Source organism: Poecilia mexicana, unplaced genomic scaffold (genome assembly GCF_051168715.1).
Source record: "Poecilia mexicana isolate PSO_F unplaced genomic scaffold, ASM5116871v1 scaffold_18, whole genome shotgun sequence".
Classification (NCBI taxonomy): Eukaryota; Metazoa; Chordata; class Actinopteri; order Cyprinodontiformes; family Poeciliidae; genus Poecilia; species Poecilia mexicana.
In genome coordinates this window covers 12,446,590-12,466,967 of record NW_028263387.1, presented here as the reverse complement: position 1 = coordinate 12,466,967, position 20,378 = coordinate 12,446,590, and the positions used below count along the sequence as shown (strand labels likewise).

Here is a 20,378-nt window from a genome sequence, read left to right as displayed (position 1 = left end):
TTCTTCCAGTCTCATTTAAATAAAACATCTCAGGACTTTCCCTTTTCAATTACACACTCAGGTCATGTTTAAGCTCTGGGTCCCTGTGCTTACTCGAGCTCCTCTCGCCCTCTGTCGTGCTCTCGATCATTGTCTCTCTGCAGGGAATTATATGCTTCTAATCCATCAATTAATGATATCAGCGCATCGTTTCTCTGCTCCATTAGGAGCCGTGTCATCATACGACTAAGTATATAACCCCTGTAGCCGCCTGAGCCTTAACTAATATCAGATCCAATCTGCTCCTCCTGCTATATGCCTGTACTTTGCACCTTTGCAAAGAATGGGATTTCTGGACTTGTTTTCCTTACAAGGAATTATTTTTAGCTTTGGCAAAGTATGTCAAATGAAGTAAGTAAGATTCTTTCCAACAAATTACTTTATGTCCTAAAAGTCGTCCTCATTCTGGAGCTCCGTTCATCAGGCAGACATTTTATAATGTGTTGCCGTATGCCTTTTAGCCTTTTTGCACTTTGTCATGTTATGACCGCAACGTTTCATGTAACTTAATTGAATGCTGAACATGTGATGGGGAAATGTTTGTGGACTACTGAAAACCTACCAAGACATAGTCATCGACCTAAACTCACAAGACAGAAAAGGAGAGCATCAACTAGAGAAGCAGCCAAGAGGCCCATGGTCACTCTTGAAGAGCAGCAGTGACCCACAGCCCTCATGAGACAATCTCTTGTCAAAATAACAATTAGTCATGCGTGGGTAAATGTAAGAAAAGTTGGGCTTCCAGAAGACAAGAACACCAACTGTACCACCAGAACTACAATGTGACATTTAGATTAAAGCATTCCATTGTGTTTGAATGACCCAGTCAAAGTCCAGATTCAAATCCAATTTAAGTCAGAGGTTTCTGTGTCTAGTGGTGGCAAGGGAAAAGGATACATACCCTAAAAGCCCCTCTGTAATTGCACTGAAAGGTGGATCTTCAAAAAACTGACCAGCTGAAGACAATGCACATTTTTTCAGCCTGTTTATTCAGTAACTATTTCCCTGTCCATGTTGTACCCGGCCTCTCGCCCAATGACCAGCCCCTCGCCCCCGTGTTCCTGCATGACTAAGTAGGGAAAGGCAATTGACGGATGGCTGGATAGAGGGATGCCATGAAAGAGAGTGCATTGTCCCCCGCGCTATCATTAAAACAGAGGCTGAAAGTCCTAAAAAAGGGTTAAGCTTTATTTCTCTCAGATGTTAAGTGCTATTCATTTGTTGAACACATGAGTGATGGCAATTACTAGCACAGATGTCTGTTCAACATCCCTGATGATTGCAGGATCACACTGTTGGAAATAATGAGGTCTTGTTTACTAGAGATTGCAGACGAAAAAAAAAAAAAGAAGAAAAAAAGGAAATAGCTTTGAGTCCCACAAAAGTTGCCTTCGCTGAGATTCCATACCACAGCCAAAGGTGAAACACTGTAAAGCATTGCAGTTAATAAGGATGTTTCAGTCACACTGAGGAAGAAAGCCATAGAGGGAGATGGGGGTTTTATCTGTCGGAACAAAAAGCTGGTTCTGATGGTTGTAAAAGATTAATGTGGTGTTTAGTCAAGAGTTGCCTCTATTAAAATTTCCGTGCCCGACCACGGTTTAGTGACTGAACATCATCTTGGACCATGCGAATAATCTCACACTCAGATGCCTGTGATCAAAAAGAAAAAAAAAAAAAGAAAAAAATCTAAAACACATAAACTCACCCAGGGGAGAGTGTTCCATTCACTCCGGAGAAGGGCCCATCAATATTTTAACGGCCTCAGCCTGGCCCGTGGGTGAGCATGCCAGCCTGGCAGACTGTGTGCTAATTGAAAGAGAAAGGGGTACACTGATTGTACAAGGCCATTCTTTTGAAGTGGGCCTCCTCTGCGTTAAATGTTTCAGCAGCGCCTTGTCGGAGTGCTTCCGGCGCCGAGTCTGAGGCCACCCTCCCAGGGAGAATCAACAACACCTGGGTGGCTATTCGTCTAGTCAAGACAGGACTCGGCTTTGTCTTGTCAGCACAATGGAACGACTTAATTCTTAGGTTTTCATTCAAAAGCGGCTTCTGGGACAGAGAAATAATTCATGGCTTCTATTGTTGGAGCACGCCATCTATAGGGATAGATTAAGTTAATGAGAAGTCGTCTGTGGGAGAATGTGACGCAAGGGAAGCAGACAGGGACAGAAACACAGCACCTTTGGGTAACGTTAGCAGAATTAGAGTTAGCACATAGAATAAAATTGAATCAATATAGGTTGTTCAGCAGGGATCCCACTGCTTCAGTTATATAATTTGGCTCATATTTCTGCAGTGTAGTTATATTGAAATACTGGGATCTTAATGGCAAGACTTCCATGATGTTCTCATTGCATTGTTTATGTCATAGTCAGGTCATTTCCTCTAGAATCCTTAGTTAATTCAAAATCCTAAGTCTCACTTTTTTTTCCTTTAGAAATAAACATACATTAAATCAAAATTGCTTACTTGTTATTTAGCACTATTCTTATTTGTTAGGAAGGTGTGTAAAACATTATTTCTTTGTATGATAAACACATGAAAGCCTGAAAAAAAGTTAGAGAGAACATTGACAAATACCAGAAGTTTTGGAATAGTGTTCTTTGGACTTTTGAGTCTAAAATATAACAATGTAAACATTAGAATAGGTGTTTGGCAAGAATCAAAGTATTCCAGAATGGAGAAAAAAAAAAGAACAACAACAAAAAAAACCCCAACAAACTCATCATCTGTGAAGCATGAAGTGGGACATGTCATGGTTTGGGAATGCTTTGCTGCAGCACGAGCTAGCCAACCGTCACAGAATCAGGTTGAACAGTGAGTTCAACCTATTACAGGGTGACTAAAATGTAACATTGTCCTTTAACACCCCCATGTAATGTCTGAAAATTCCTGGGCCAAATCAAACCCCAGATTTTGATTTCATTCATGTGCTGTGTGGTTACTCAGTCAGAAAAAAAAAACAAAAAAACATTTTTGTTGATATTTTCACTTTATTTAGTAACACAAGGTCTATTTTTGATTGAGTGAGCGTAATTACATTTTCTTATGCTGAGACATGTATAGAAGATTAGACTGTACGTAATATTTCTTTTGAAACAAATTGCTATTCAATTACGGGTCCTAATTCTTTCACATAGCTGTACATTCAGTACACTATGTAAAAGAAGTTAAAGCACTAGCATCAGTGTTTTGATGTTCATACTGTCAGATGGTTCGACACTTAAAAGTGATATTTAAGCAGTACTCTGCTGTTGTTTACCTACATCTATGTGATTGCTCCTCGTTTAGAATCTGTACCTGTTCCGTGAGTTCAGAAGCTATCAGTGTCCAACAAGTTTGTTGGTTTTGAGATGTTATAAAAGTGCCTTCCTCGGAGCTACTTCTTCTATCAGCTTTCAGGCAAACATCTCTCGTCTTGCAGACAAATATATGTCCTAAAAGCATATACGTACTTTTAAAACAGTAAAAATCAAGTATGTGTTTGACAGGGTTTTAGGTTATCCAAGCAAAACTTTTTAAGCTAAGCTATGAATCAAAATATAGCGTGGGGGGGTTAAACAGTGGTGAAAACGATACTCACAGAACAGGTACTCAAATGTTCCACAGCAGCAAACGCACCAACGTAAACGCTGAAACTCATGATGAGGCTGATGAGTTTCATCTGTTGGTACACAGTCCTTACCAGTTGGTGGCGGTAATGCTCACCTAAACGTTTCTTGCCAACAGCCAATAAATTTCAAGAAGAAGACGACACCGCTGGGAGTTTTGGAAGAAAACCGTTTGCGGCCAAGTTTTTTTTTTTTTTTTTACCTTGAAGAAAACACACATTTTAAAAACGATGCTGAACTGAAAACCTGCCACTACTCTGGACTGAGCTGTTGGGGCTACCAGATGAGAAGCTGCTTTCCAGAGGGATAAGTAAAATGTAGGTCCAGGTGAGCTAATCCATTGTTTTCTCATGCCTGCCTAAACCAGCTCTATAGCCATCACTTCTAGGAGCTTTCCTGCACATAAGCTAATTGTATTGTTGGAGTTCTTTTTTCCATCATTCTGATTTCTGCTCGTCCATAACACTTACTGCTGAGTAATTGAGACCATTCTGAGCCTGTTTTTATATTGCCCCAGCCAGAGTTCAGACCCTAAATCTGTGGAGTCTCTTGAAAAAGAATTACAGACAAGATATGTTTTTACAATCTGCTAGATTTACAGAACTTCTGCCCAGGACTGTGAGTAAATATTGTCCAGTCAAGATGTGGGATGCTGAGAGTCTTGCCAAACACAGAATTGAAAGCTGATATCGAAGAACAAATTGCTTCAACAAAACATTAACAATAGGTATGCACATTTAGACATATTTTAAACAAACATTTTTCCTCTTATTGACAAATTAAAAAAATATTTAAGCTGTTTATAAATTAAGTAGAACTTCAGTTTGAATATAGCACATAAAATACATAACTTTATGTGTTCAGCATAAACATGAACAAAATTAGGCAAAGCTGATCATATTTTAGACTGATAAATGACAGCAAAATTCAATATGCTTAGTATGTGTGGAATACGCATCAACAAGCAATTTTTAGATACTTGTGTCACCTTGGTTTCATATAGGACTGGAATCTGTTTGGGGCTAATTTATTGAAATAAACTTGTTTGCAAGGGGTCATGGTTCAAATGCCCAGTGTTCAAAAATTATATATATATATTTTTTTTACATATGTCTGTTACCAAAGTGTTTTCTGGCACCACTCTACCAACTGAGGTGCACAAAGAGCCAAAATGCCTCATTGGTCTACCAATAGAGGATTTTTGTTCCATTTCAAGTGTTGCTGGAGTCTTCACCATTACATACGTTTCAACCACTGAGCAGTTTTTTTGTAAAATTCTTCATGAACGGCATGCAAACACATGGGCATGCATACTATACAATTTGTTTCGGTAGCAACTGCATTTACTCTTGCTCCTCTACGGTTGTATGTCTGCCGATTCAGTCAATCCTCCTGGGATCTAATGTCGAACTGATAGCTGTCCATCTTCCTCCTTCTTTCCTTTAACCTCTCAGTCTTCTTCTTTTTGACTTCTAAACTGCTGCTACCAATTTTCTATTGTCAGCAAGCAGAGTGAAATAGGTATTTGGTAAGAGACTAGTAAGAAATGAGAAGGTCTCCTTTTTTTTTTTAACCCTCCTTCCATCCACAAACACTGGTAGCAGGCTGAGTTTCCACAAACCGTACAGAGTGTAGTCTTTAGGGGCTCTTTTTGAAGTTGAGCCCAAGGATTACCATGGTTGCTTTCTCAGCAGTAGCAAACCTGTGTCTGATTCCTGAGTTTGCAGGAGAGGCAGTGGAAAGAGGAGGAGGAGGAGGAAGATGTACAGGGTGCTGTGAGAAGGGATGGGGAGTTAAAAATCCCTGGGAGATGGAAGGGGTTTGTGGGGGTGCGTGGGGGATTGGGCTGGTTGGGGGTGAAAAAAAATAAAAGCAACCCTTGCATACTGACAAAAAGAAGAGATGGTGGCGATAAGAGAGCATGCATGTACACGTCTGTCCTTCCAAAGAGAAGATTCATGACTCACTAATTAGTCAAGAGCTTGTTTCATTATCTAACAATGTTCAGCAGTGATTCAGGCGATCGTGTTTCTGCCCCATGCACCGTTATGTCTCATCTCCTTTATATGTGCCATGACCTTTAAACATGTAGAACGACGATCTTCTGAAAAAAAAAGAACGTACAGTCATCAGAATTGAATCGCTCCATATCTAATAATGGCAGTCATTGTGTGCCTGTACTTTCCCTTTCTATTTGTTGCTATGAGGTGACAATGGGCAACACAGGTTGGCAGACTTGTCAGCAAGTGAGTGTTTGTGATTAATAGTGTTTACAAAAGAACTATGCATATTTTAATTGTATAAGTTTACATCCAACTCTTAACACTTTTATATTTTTAATTCTGCTGATGTAAAAAGAAGTAAATGCATTTTTCAGCCACATGACACAATCAAGTACATTATTTTCAGGTATAAAAATTCTTTACATGACAAAAGAAAAGACAATTTCCTTCACAGTTTGAAAGCTTGAAATTGGACTCTCTTTAAGAAGCCTCTGTCCTTTCCGAAACTCTGCCTTCAGGACGTCATCACAACAATGCTTCTCATTGGGAGTGTTGGACTGAGAAGTAGTTTGTATGATAAGCTAAGGCTTGCAGTACCACTTGGTGTTGGTCAATTGCTGCTGGTGCTTGTCTGATGGAGCTGTTTGAGGGAGGCGTGGGGAGAGCCGCACTGAGGCAGCAGCTCGGCTAGAGACTGCAGCTCCAAGGAGGAGCTGCATGGGAAAAGGCAACGCTTTGTGGGATCAAGCATTTCGGACCCTCGATGGCTACGTGACTCAAGGATTTCTCAAACATGTATGGAAGAATCAAAGCAATACTCTTGTTTTTGATGAGGGAATGACATGATAAAAATAATGCCCACCCCCATTTAAATAAGCTCATCTTACTATACAATTAATGTGCGGTTACTGTTTTCTTAAGACAAATTCATTCTGCAAATTGAAAGGCCATCAGATTTCAGCAATCTCTCTCTAGTTACTAATATATTATAACCATACCATCAAAAGCTGATCTTATCATTATAATTTTGTCAGGTGACAGACACAGGCTAGAGGCTCGCAGATGAGGTTGAAGAAATAAAGACGTGTTGCAGGTTGAACATAGTGACAAATTGTACGGTGTTGGCGGCTCACACAGGCGATGGAAGCAAACCGGCCAGGTGGAGATGTTGGTAGCGAGACAAGAGCTTCACAGGTGAAGTAACAATGTGCTAAAAGCAAAGTTGGCTAAATATTTAGCTAAATTGTATGAAGGCTTGGGAAGTAAAGGGTCTAACCATGTGTAAAAGCATATTTTGGTAAGAAATGCTACTAAGCAGTGAGTTCATGAACATAGTAAGACCCACACAGTAGGGAGGGGGTGACATGATGTACATTATTTGGAAATATGAATTAAATTATAGCTACTCCAGCTTTTGGTATGTTTTATCTCAGCTGCATCAGCAGCAGCCAGGGTCAGCAGATGCTCAGGCAGTGAAGGAGTACAAGATGGAAGAGCAGGGCCAGATCAGATAACTCTGCCATATCAGCGCAATCTAAAAGAAATGGCAGTTCAAAACCAGCGAGCGAAACTCTCCATTTCCAAGAGGAGTTGTTTAAGGAATTCCATTAAATTCACTACAGTCAGTGTTTGTATTTAAAAGATACTAGATTGTGGTTTTATACATATTTTGAACTTCACATTGTTTTGTATGGTAGATGTTCTGGCACTGATCAAGTTGTTCAAGCCGATCCTTCAATTTCTTTCTCGAGGACGACGGCCCTGAAAGTAAAACTAAATCTCCAGTAGGATTGTCAAACTGTACATTTTGTGTTGGAACGCTCCAGTCAAAGTTCAGACGGAAATTCAATTGAGAATCTGACAGGCTGTCCAAAGGTGGTAGAAACAACCTAAAAGACTTGGAGCTGTAACAGCAGTGAAAGGTGGTTCTTTTCACATTTTTGCATGAACTATTCAAAACAACAGTTTCTTTCCACTTCACAGCTATATACAGTACTTTGGAAAGTTCTGGAGGCATCGTATAAGCAAAGCTCATTTAAGTACTATATGTTGAAGATCTAAATATTCCGTTTCAGAAGTGAGCTTGATAATGCATCCACATCTTTTATACATATATTCTTCTTTTTTTTTTTACCATAATTACCCTGTAACTGATTCTTATTCATTCATTAGTGCTCAGATATCACAACTATTTACCTCTTTAAATCATGTTCAAACCTTTACAAGCCATTATTTCAGATGAATCAGAAGATCTGAACAAGATGGCAAGTATTTTTGGATGCTGTTTTTTTCTCTTCTATTTTTTTATTTTTTTAGGTTGTGATGAACTGGCACTTATCAGTTAAGTTGCAACACTGGAATAAAACTGTAGGAGGACAAGGAAGCTTTCCAAGAAACAGCACCTTGGTGGTCGGATAGCCCTCTTGACACAGATTTTTGCCAACGTGTTCAGACCAAGGACAGGCTAATTAGGATGCTTAAACTTCTCTTTTGGGTGATTTGTTTTTCAAACCTGGATACAACTTCCCTCCTACGCCCCAGTAAGAAACGAAATGCCACTAATTGCATCAACTGGGGTTAAGTAACTTGTTGCCAGCTGGAGGACTGTTGTCCATGCAGTAGCTGTCCAACATGAGGCTCATATCTATTTGCTCAGTTAACTTCAGATGGTGATTTATATATTTTTTTTGTTTTGTTTGTTGGCCAGGCAGTATAAATCTGACTGAATCTATTTTAGTCCATCGACATAGGTTGAGGTACATCTTAATGCTGTAAATGACAACCGTATGTTAAGTATGAACAATAGATGACAGCGAAATGCTTTGGATAGGATCTTTAGTAAAAGACGAATATGCATCAACAGGGATTTTGGCTGAATGGAGAGTGGAAACAGTCAACATTAGTAGTGGGAAATGGCTGCCTGTTTATCTGTGTAAAGTTCTGTGTTGACATTGACGAAAGCACGTGTTTGGAACATGACTGGCTTGATAAGTGATGTATAAATGACCAGAGAGCACTCGGAGAGAGGCTTGTCTTTGCAGATTTGTAGCAGAATCATTTTCTTAAAGTGGCTATTGAGCTGACCATGAACTCCTCCGTATGCCATCAGCGGGAAATGATCTACCAAAGACAGAAGTGGGAGCTACAGCATGACCAGAAAGGAGAAGAATCGAGATTTTTCATTGACCCGATCAAAGTCTAACTTTCAGCCTGGCTGGAATACGATACCGAGATCTTCAGAGAGTTGTGCACCAATAGACGTCTGCAAACCTCAATCTGTTCAAGCAAGGTTGTGAGGAAGAGAGGGGCAGCATCTCCCTGTGATGATCAGGTAGGAAGACGATTAGCAGTTACCATAGCGAAATGAATGATGGGTTAACTTTAGTATTTTCATGAATGTTTTTTTAAGAAAATGTTACTTTGTGCCCGTCAGGACAGAGGGAGGGATGGAGAAGCTCTTGGCTTAGTCGATTTGAAGTCGTCTTCATGTTGTTTGTCACAGCATCCATGACACAAAGCGATGCATAACAAGCTGAAAGATGCCACGTGCGACGGTGTGTAGAACGGGAGAAAGAGACCGCGCACTGAGAGAAACGCGTTAACTCGGAAGGAGACGTAGAGGACATCTGCAGGAATTAAAGGGGGAAGGAAAAAAAAAAGACACTGGGAGTTTCCGTGCAATTGTACTTTCCCTGATAACATCAGTTGATTTTATTACAAGACGTCTGCTAATATCTTTTCTGTCACCTTAATTTTCATTCCTCACCATATCGCCAACATGGCAAGCAGAGCTAATGAATTCGACTGTGAATGAAGGAGCGAGAGGTGGCAGGGAACGAGGGAGAGCTAGAGCAAGTCATCCTGCGAGAAGAGAGCATATTGCATACTGAAACAACTCCTCCAGCCACTGACTTGGAAATGAGTCACAGTGCTCCGCTCGACTAATAAAATCTACAGCATGTGTTAGACTGTTTCTCCTTGTTTAACACCAAGCCAGAATGTGTTGGGTCATAACAATGAGGTGGTAAAAATGTTCTAAATGTACTTCCCTTGTGGAGCTCGGAGAGAGTTTTGAATTTTGTCTTCGCCAGCAGAGGGGGGTAATGGTACACTGAAGAGTTGGACTTGCTTTATGGATATCTCACTCTAGGAAGATCACTTAGGAATGCCTAATTTGGATTTAAGTAGAAAACAAACGCGCCCTTCGTGGTTTTTATTTTCTTATTTTTTCAAACCTCTGTTCTTGAGTCATGTGAGGTTGAAACTGGTGGTGCTTTTCAGGCTTGTATGTTTTGTTTTTGGTTGCGTTTGCTGCATCTTTGATTTTTCAACATCAAGAGAGCTTAATGGTCATTAATCCAGCAAGGTGGGAAGACGCAAAGCATTTTCTGAATTTACATACCTCATTCATATTACACAGAGCCCTCATGCTGACTTTTCTCATATTGGGTTTTACTTGAAGCATTTAAAAAAATTTTTTTTTTTTTTTTTTTATGAAAACCATGCAGCGAGGGGGTTTTTGGTGTTTGCTTATTGATCGCGCAAGTATAACACCATCAAAATATGAGACAACTTCCCTTGTTGTCTCATACTTCAAGCTCAGCAGTGCTGACAAGCAGGATTATGTGCTAGTTAAAATCATTCTCGTTCTGTAAACAAACCAGTGCTGGAGGGAACTCCATAGCTGCAACATCTGCCCACACTACATAAAATGGACAATCTCCTTCCAGATGCTGCCTCTGATCTCCTCAGAATCCTGAATTCTTCATCGCTGATTTGTTTGGAGATCAGTGCAAGGCAGTGCATGATTGTGAAGTGTAAGGAAAATCATGCATGTAGCTGTCAAAATCTTTAACGAATAAAAATATCTGAAGCGTGATTCACATTGGTATTCGGTTCCCTTTCGCCCTGATAACAATACATTTCAACTTGCCAGTTCAAGCGGCCAGTGATCAGTTTTTGAGGTCCACCTGTGTGCGATTTCATTTTAGTGGTCGTGCAACTGTTCTGTGACGGCCTCAGAACTTCAACGAACAAGAAGTATATTGTGGATAAGTTCAAAGTAGCTTATAAAACTGCCACCAACTGATCACCTTTTCACAAATAAATCATGCATCCAAGAAGGTGCATACGAGTGGCAGTGTCATGCTGTGGGTTTAGACACTCATTTAGATGAGAACCTGTGACCAATCTCAACTTGAGCTAATATGCTAAGAAAAATCGGGGAAAGGTTTCAGCCTGTCTGTCCAAAGCTGGTAAATGAAGTCTTTGCCTTCAACAGAAAACCTTCAGCACCATGTAGGATTGGAAATGCATATCTCAGCTCCATATTTAGTAAGAGGGCCCTTTGGACCGTCTATTTATTCAGTCGCTGTCAAACGTGAAGCCATAGGGGAGACTAAGCATTGAACAGGTGCCTCGTGTATGGAAGCTGTCAGTCCTTGTTGCAACCAGCCCTGGATTTGAGTCTTGGCCTGTGGCCATTTGCCACACGTCATCCCGGCATCTCTTCGCCTGCTTTCCTGTCTACCTTCCATCAGGATATTTCTGTTTCAGGGCTTACGTTATGCCTTTGGATAGTAATAGAAGTTTAAGGTTTTTAGTAAGAGTATCATTCAGTAAATTTGCATACTAGTTAGAAGAGTAGCAAGTACACAAATTTAACTCTCCTTACAGAGGGCAACCTAAAACATCATTAGGTTAAATACTGGACCGATCCTCTCTTCTTTTCCTCCAGATTGTTGGGCTCTAATTTCCATAATTAGTAATATGTGCTTTGCATTATCCAAAAACAAATTTTGAAAAATCTGGACTGAAGTCACTTTCAGCAGCTCCACTCCGTTATCTAAAAATGGTTCTTGGCACATTATAGGTTTTTCAACATCAGAGAAACACCAGAAAACTTCGGTTTTTAAGGTAACCTTAGACTATTAATTGAGATTTACCATTAGTTATTCTTTCAGAAGTGAATTTTTGCAGATGTGATGTTGGTGACCACCACCACTACAGCACAGCAGTATGTTGGATTGACTTCAAACTATGTTTTAAATTTGAAGGCATCTCTGCCTCCTTTGCTAATGCTTCGTTTTTATATATTTTTTTGTAGACCATTATCTTTTGTGAAGCTTTTAAATATTGTTTTTTTTTTAAAGTAGTGAAAACTGAAAAAACAAAAATAGATTATCTGCTGACATTTTCACCTTGAGCTCATAATATTGTGTCCCTAGTATTTTCCTAATTCTCCAGCATAATTATGTTTTCAGAATAAACCTTAGATCACCTTATGTGCTTTTAAAACACAGTATTCAGAAAAGGGTAAAACCGATGACTTCATATTTGGATATTATGAAAGAGGTGAAATCTGTTATGTTAATTTTATTCCTCTGAACTCTTGGACCCCACTTTCTTTGCTCAAATTTTTAATACATTTCTAGCTTTTGAGTTAATGTACACTTTTGCTGTGCAGTGAAAAGGTAAATCTCCCTTTGTTAATCAGTTCTGTTTTTACTTTCTCACAATTAAATGTTTAAAAAATATCAAAGATAACCCCAGGGAATTGGGAGGAAAAGAACGTCTAGACATCCGTGGCTTTGTGCCAAAGAGAATGCCTCGACGCAATGCATTTTTATTAACCGCGTGTTTTGCGAACTCTAGTTTAGCTCCACTAAAATATGTAGAGGTTGGGTTTTTGCCAGGGGAAAAAAAAGAAGAAGCAAAATTCAACCTGACAACATGAAGCAGGCTAAAGGAATAATCTAAAGAAATAAGATGAACAATAAAGATCTGTTATTGACTATTATTACTTTGGAGAATGTCACAAAGACATTTCTAATGTCTCTGGGTATCCAGTGAAACACTGGAAGAGCCACTATGCACCAAAAGAAAGAAAGTTGTAGGAAATGGCATCCAAAATGTTCCAAATAGTTAAATCCATTACTGACTCCCATAAAAACGCATTGATCAAGAATTTTGGGGAAACTGATGCAGCATTTAATAAAAAATAAAATAATAATAAAAAAAAATCATCCCAGTTGTCAAACATGGTGGTGGTAGTATGATGGCCTGGAGCTGCTTTGCTTCTTCAGGACGCAAATGAATTCTGCTCTGCCACAAAATCCTGCAGAACATCTGGTCATCAGTTTTTTACCTGGAGCTCAAAATTTGTCCCTGTGATGTGAAAGACTCATTGTCAGTCATTGCATACTCTTGATGGCAGACGTGGAGCACAGCTCTCTTTCCACATAAGGACCGATTTAGATCCCCCGCCCCTCCTTAACATTTGCTCTTTGTTTTTAATGAGATTATTTTTGTCTAATATTAAAAACAAAAATAAGCACAAGGCTATGCATCATTTTCCAATGCACAGCTCATTACATATAGTTAACTGCAGCAACATTATAGAATAATTCCAGACACAGTGCTTCATCTTCCACAACATAAGCTCTGTGACTTCCCTTACAGAGCGATATTATTGATCTCCTGCACCAACATGGGGAGAGAAATAGCGAAGCTGTCCTTCTCAGCTTGTCCTGGAGAGCAGTGACCGCAGAAACAGCACAGCTGTTCAACGGTACATGATTTCATTTTTTCCCCCTCCTTTGTTTTGCCTTTGTCTGTCTGCCCTCATCCCTCTTGTCTTCTCTTCCGGCTGATTTAGCTTGTCATGCGTTTACCTCGGTTCAGCAAAGTAGTCTCAATGAAACCATGGCATATCTTGTAATAGTCCACTGGGTGCTCTACGACTGCATCCACCTCATTGGTTGGAATGTCCCGTTAAAAAAATATATATACAGGATTCATGTTCGGTGTGTGAATTAATCTGTGGGCTGATCTCATGTTTAGGCAGCTGTATGTTTTGTTCACTGCAAGTCAGGAAAAACTCATATCGAAGCTCTTCATGTAGGGATCCGGTTTCATTTTGTGGCTTTTGAGATCTTGTCTAACCTCGACGACGTTATGCAAGTAGTTGAATTTCCACAGCAAGAGGAAAAAGGCAAAAGTATCATCATATACGGAGGCACACAGGCCAAACATGTCTTGTACTATTGAGTTTATATACAAAATCAAATCGGTATCGTTAAATACTCAAACTATTTCACATTTTAAGCTTTAATTTACATTTCAATAGGCTTTTATATCAAGTCCAACACAGGTTTAGTTGTGAAACTGAAGGAAAATGTAATTTGCTTTTTGTTTTCATACTTTATTCATTTATTTTTAACAGAAAAAAATTGAATACATCTGGAATGGAAAGTGTCTTGTCCTCCCATGGTCACAAGTGGGTGTTCAGTTATAAGATGAACTGTTACCACTGTCGCCACCAATAGTTCTCTCATAAAAAGATCCTTAGACCTAAAAGTCTGAGTTTTGCAGCTCCTTGGCTGCTTCTCCCTGGTGCCGGTGTCGGTGGACGGTCGGGTCATTTCATATGGTTTTATGTAACCCTTTGTTGAACTACTTCACAACTTTGTCCCCGACCTTTCTCCTGTGTTCCTTAATCTTCATTATGCTCTCTGTACACTGATATTTAATAAACCTCTTCACAGAACAGTGCTACACTGAAGTGAAATTGGACATAAGTGAACTCTTTTTATTTTTTTATTTTTTATTTTTTATTAATAATGTGACTTCAGGCTATCAGAGTAAAAGTTGGGGCTGACTGCAAATGACTACTGAATTTTTTTCCCCCTCCCCATCTAATAATTTTGACATTATGTTGGTCTGTCACTTCAAATACCAACAAAAAACGACATATTTAACTTAATTGCTGTAATGTGAAAAAAAAAAATGCGAAGGAAAGGGGATATAAAAATTAAAAAATTTTGTGGGATCTTGTTGCTGTGATGGTGATTAGCATTCTGGGTGCATGTCCTCAGATGAAAAGGAGGGGGAAAAATGGTGGTGAGGCACTTAGCATTAGCATGAAATATGTCGTGATCATGTAGGAGGGATGTTTTCATTCTTCCTGTGTGGAGTGGAGGTAAGGGGTGGGATGTTGGGGATGGGGGTTGTTGTGTACCCCTAGGACATGAGGTAATTAAGCTTGCTAATAGTGACGTCTTCTTCAGGTGCCTCCTTCATAAAAGATGGGTTTAGGCATTCTTTCTTTTCCCTAATTTAAGCAGTGATAACCACTGTAATGGGGCCAAAGAAGCATGCACCGCATGGCTATTATTAGCTGGTTTCACAGCGAGGACGCATGCGGTGGGAGGAGAAAATTTTGAGCAGATGTATAAGAGACACAGGGAGCATTTGTTTATTTATTAATTCCCAAATTGGATTTCCCCCCCTCATATAAATAGGCACATTTGCCAAAAAACAGTGATGCCAGCACCAAGAACAGTTTAAGGTAGTATCCTCACTATGCTACAGCAGCTGCACATCTGCCTCAAACTTACATCTGTGAACTCCACAGCTTCTGTGGGAGGCTTTAAACAGTGAACCAGGTCCATGGGGGGGAGGTGGTGGAAAAATGATGAATGATTTGCCAAGGCCAACTCCATGTTGTTCTTGTTCTTTCCAGTCATTTGGAACATCAAGCGCTCGCAGGTGTTCCCTATGACTTTGCTCCACTGGCTGTAGGTGAACTACAGCCAGCTAAGGAATTCCCAACAGAAGAGTCTGGCCTGTGCAGCTCAGATTCCTCTTGAAACGGATTTCTTCCTGCTTAGGATCTTTCTATTTTAATATGACTCATAAATTTTCGCTAAGGTGAAGAGCCTGGATTATTTTTGGTATTTCGGGCCGGCCTTGTATCTGTGAAAGTAAATCTCTCAAGGTTACTGCCTGAGCAAAATGGTGAATTTGTTTGTAATATTTTCCTTTCGAAGAAAACGCATAATAAACTTTAACCCTGTGCTTTGAATGTTTTTTTTTGTTTTGTTTTGTTTTTTGCATGAAATTAATAATTCATTAAATTAATCTTTGCTTAAATTTGGAGGATACAATTCAAAACAAAAACAGTTGGGAAGAAGAAAAAAAAAAAAGAGCACTACACCTTAGTACCGTTTGGAAGAGCCTTCACGAATCTCAACTCATCCATCCCTGAACTATGTCTTTGTTTTTACATTCATAATAGGTGGATAAACGTTCACATTTTTAAAGATGGGGACAGTTGTGGTCTGCTGACAAAATAAAAAGGCATCTGGTTAAATCGACTTACTCTCCCTTGAACTCTCTGCACTTTTTTATATTGTGCTATGAAATGATTGTTTAATTGAAATCTTGGTGACAACCTTCTCAAAATGTCCCATTGAAAATCATCAAATGGCAAAAGTTCTCATTACAAACACAATGTGGTGTTTTGTATGACAGAGAAAATATGGTGCATTTATTTTTACCAAATAAAAACTCTGGCATGTATTTTTATATAAGCATCCCCACAGCATGAATCTGCTACTGCCATGTCTCCTTGGGAAGAGTGGGTTTAGTTTAATTTAGTGTTTATATTTTACATATACGTACTGTTCAGATCAGAGTCTTGGCTCTGAAGGCATAACAAAATGGAGACAAAGGATAGAAGGAGCAGGGATAAAAGATGAAGGATAAGTGATGCATTTGTAAGAGGGGTGAGAATGAGAGATGGAGATAAAGATGAAGAAGATGAGCATGAGAGATGAAGAATGATCGAGGTACAGCCAATGCGTGAAATGATTGATAAAGTAAGAAGGATGGTAAAGATGAAGGGTAAAGTGGAGATGAGAAATTAAGTAGGTACGTAGGAGTAATGGGTGAAGGAGGTAGGATAGGTGGATCTTTAAGAAGGTTAGGTTGGGCTGAGGTGAAGGAAAGAGGAGGTGGTGGTAGGAATACTGGATGAAGGAAATGGGAATGATGGATATGGGTGAAGGTGTTAAACTATTATGTAGGAGAGTGGGTGTTTAATGGACGGCGCTAAAACGGAAGGGTGATTAGAAGGTTGATTCCAAACTAAATCATTCCATTTGCCAAAATCAGTACAAATGTCAGCATTAAAATTGTTTCTAGATGATGAACATCGTTATAGCTAGTCTTAATCTAGCTGTCTATTAGAGCTGGACTCTCAGGTGAGACATAATCTTACATGAGGTGGCTCACAAAGGTACTGGAGGTAAGATGCTGACTATACACAACTACTTAATAGAACCCCGAAACCCCCCCGCCCCCCAGAAAAACCAAAACCCTTTTAAGACAAAATGGGGATTTAAATCAGATACCACAAAGTTTTATATCCTAATCAATGTATTCTGCAGTGCAGGTAAAAAAAAAAAAAAAAAAAGTATTAGTAATTCATCGGAGGGAAAGAACACAAATGGCTCAAACAAACTGCTGCGGCTTGGTCACCCACGCCACCTGATTGTTTTGCTGGCCCCGTGCTGCCATGTGCATCTCCTCCTTGTGATTGAACTTGAACAGCTGAAGTGTCCCAAGGCTAGAGGCAGGTGTGGCGCAAGATTGAAGAAAGTCGTTCTCTTAATTATAATTTGCCGTCATTGTGTTCCTCGCGCTTGGCAAAGCGCTCTGAGCCTGCAAAACTCGCTCAAATCTTTCATACCTCCTGCCAGGTGTAGCTGCTGTGCGCCTTAGGTTAGCCGTCTTTCAAGTCAACGTTCAAAACGGCAACAAAAGGGAAGGACGGGGCCGACACCGCAGCTGTGCCAGCGCCTACCTGTACCCAGCTGTCATCTATAATCAGACTCTCTGCTGGGTTGTTTATAATGGACTTGATACGAAGGTGCTCTGGCGGAGCCTGGCAGCTAGTCTGACGTTAGACAAGCGGCGTAGGAGGCGGATGGACACCCATGCTGCTTTGCAATCTGAGCAGGATTTCCATCTGACCAGACACGTTAACCCCGGATTACTCGACATCTTCTCGGTCATGTTTAGATTTTTCCAGGCATACCACACCGCCGAGCCACCATTGACTTGTCTTTGAAGGGAAGCAAGGCATGAAAGCCCATACAGCGGCAGGACAGAAAGGACAAAAGCTGACAAACATTGGGTTGCGGATTATATGTGCTGGGGAAGAACTCAAGTAGTCACAGATAAATATACAGCACATTCCTGTTGGAATCTCATATTTCTTTCTTTTTATATATATATATATATATATATATATATATCAGTCGAAATGCTCTGGCAGCATGAATGCAAAAAGAACAGCGATGACTGGCACAACTAGGCCTGCACGCTGTTTGTGTGTCACTTTGAAATGTGGCAGCGCCAACAGGCTGATTTATATCATTTGTCTGCCTTAAGCGTACAACAAACAGTTAGACACCTTGTTGTTACTGGTTCATTTCCCTGTTTACTCTGAACATCACATTGGCAGGTATAGAGCTTTTTGAGTTCAATTAAATAATGTAAAGCTGAATAAAAAAATAAAAAACAACTGGCTGCACAAAGCCACGTTCCACTCTAAAAATTCAATCAATATTTGTCTACAAATACTTCACAAGTCAAGGGGTAAAGATCTCTTTAAATGATGTCACTAACCTATAATACATTCAACACATGTAACATCAGTTTTTGTTTTCTGTCCATTCATTTTAGATTTTTACATTAATGTGCCAGATAAAGTTATTTTAAAATGAGGCTGTGTACATCCTGGGAAGGTCAATCTACCGTACAACCAGGACCATTAAGACAAGACTCTTATTTCAAATGGCCGTTTGGAGTTGAAGGGTATTCATCATGTTACAAATGTCTTTATAAGTTTGTGCTTTTATTTGTTTTTGGGGGTTTTTTGTGACTTAAACTGAACATTTATTCTACTGTCAGAGACTAATCCGTCTTTTTTGCCTCGGTCTCCACACCTGCTCTTTATCCACCTGCATCACAGTGACAAAGCTTCTGGAGTTAAAGAGGGCACGCTTTGTTGATCCTGCAGGTAATCCTGTCAAAATCACCACCTCGCTGGAGGCAGTCAGGTTGGCCCTGATCTGCTCAACATGGATATCGCCAAGTTTCAGCAGCAGGTATGATCAGCAGCTTGACAAGTGGGGCCAGGTGGACGGCGTGTTTGCTCCATTTAATCCTGCTTGCAAGACTCTTTCGGGCAGCTGAGGCGAACTCTACTGGAACACCGGACGCGGGTTCCTCTCCCTCTGGGACGATGTCGACAGAGGGGGGGTTTCCCACGGCAGATCAGAGAAGAAGAGTTTTGGGTTTTGACTCTGTTCTTTTGTTGGTTAGCTCTCTGGTCTACCTTGCATTCCAAGGTCAGATCAAAGTCAGGGAGTGTCCTCACCACCCTCTTTAATCCGTGTGTAATGTGAAAATAAATCCACTCTGGACGGAGGCAGGCACGAGTAAACTTTTTAGAACATCTTCTCATTACAGTCTTTCATGGTTTCTCGGTGCCCGAAGATTTGCTGATACTGGAAGGGCAATTCAGAAATCTCTTGGAAGTTCTTCGTAACGTTGGGAGGGAAGAAAAGGAGACATTGATCAGCACAAACCCCCCAGCCTTTTCTGTGCAACACACCTATGAGATCAAATGCAGGCTGAGAAGCTCCCAGAAGGCATAGAAAACATCTTCAAACCATTGCTCTTGTTTGTATTTTTTATTTTTTTATTTTTTTTTGGAAGAAATTTAGTTTGAATCACACAGAATTGACGTGTTTTTTTTTGCCTACTTATTGACATTCTCCCCAATGCAAGTATGATTTAAAATGTAATTTTCAAGTGAAATTCAGCTTTGAACATTGGAGCTGAAGTAAAAAATCTGCTGTATTTTCCATCTGTCTAGATAAATGTACAGGTTTGAAACTGACGCTTTATAGAAGAACTTGAGGCAACAATTCCATAAAACATATTCAGCTCAATGCGACGCTGAACATATTCAAGAACTCCACATCCTCAGTGAAACGTGGTGGGGGGCAGCATCATGCTCTTGAGTTTGTTCCCTCAAATGCAATTTTTGTTATTATTATTTTTTATTTATTTTTTTGTCAAAATGGATACAATTCTGAAACCTTCCAGTTCAGTTTTAAATGAAAATATCCAGGTTTCTCCTGGAAAGCCAATGATCAAACAGTGAGTAATGGGAATACATGCAAATCAAGAAAATGACTGAAAATGATGTGATGCCCTGCCAGAGCTCGGAACTACAGGAAACGAGAGCTTTGAATGACAAAGTTGATCGATTTTATGTCTAAAACTCCTGGTAGAAAATAAACAGGTGAATGTTGTACGTCTAGAATTCAAAATGTTTCTAAAATGTTGAATTTTTCTTTACCAGGGGGAAGAAAAAGTTCCTGTTACAGTTTATACAGATGTGTGTGCATGTAGGAGTGGTGATATGTGTTTTTAAAACTTAATGGATACAACTAATTGGGTTGGTTGTGCTTTACCCCAATTAGTTGCCAAATTAGCAACAGAACATGGCAATTATTTTATGTTGTTCCTAATTGGGGCTTGACTGAAATAGGGGTTATATAACACAAAGGAAATTATAAATTAAAGCTTTAGGGAACATTTTATTTATTGACAATTTAACCTGGAAATTAAAAATGGGAAACCTGCAAATTTCCTCCGCACAAATAAAAATGATCTTTACAGGTTCAAATAATGAGTGACCTCACTCTGCCAATAATAATAATAAAAAATAAAAAATAAAAATAAACATGTCAAATCATTTCACCCCAAATGAAATGGAAACACTTCATTAAGTCTATTATAGATTGATTAAATTTCTGTGTAACATTGAATTAATGAAGCACGCATCCAAAGATAATTGAAA

At 39.6% G+C, this 20,378-nt stretch overlaps 1 long non-coding RNA gene across 2 annotated transcripts; it reads left to right on the top strand.

The window, feature by feature from the left end:
• Positions 1-3,546: 3,546 nt before the first annotated feature.
• Positions 3,547-19,845, top strand: LOC106919252 (uncharacterized). 2 transcript variants are annotated; one of them, XR_015766195.1, is made up of 2 exons: positions 3,547-3,980; positions 18,477-19,845. It is a non-coding gene; the product is annotated as an uncharacterized LOC106919252 (long non-coding RNA). The 2 variants fall into 2 exon arrangements; XR_015766196.1 differs by lacking the exon at positions 18,477-19,845 and adding an exon at positions 8,766-10,535.
• The last annotated feature ends 533 nt before the right edge of the window (positions 19,846-20,378 follow it).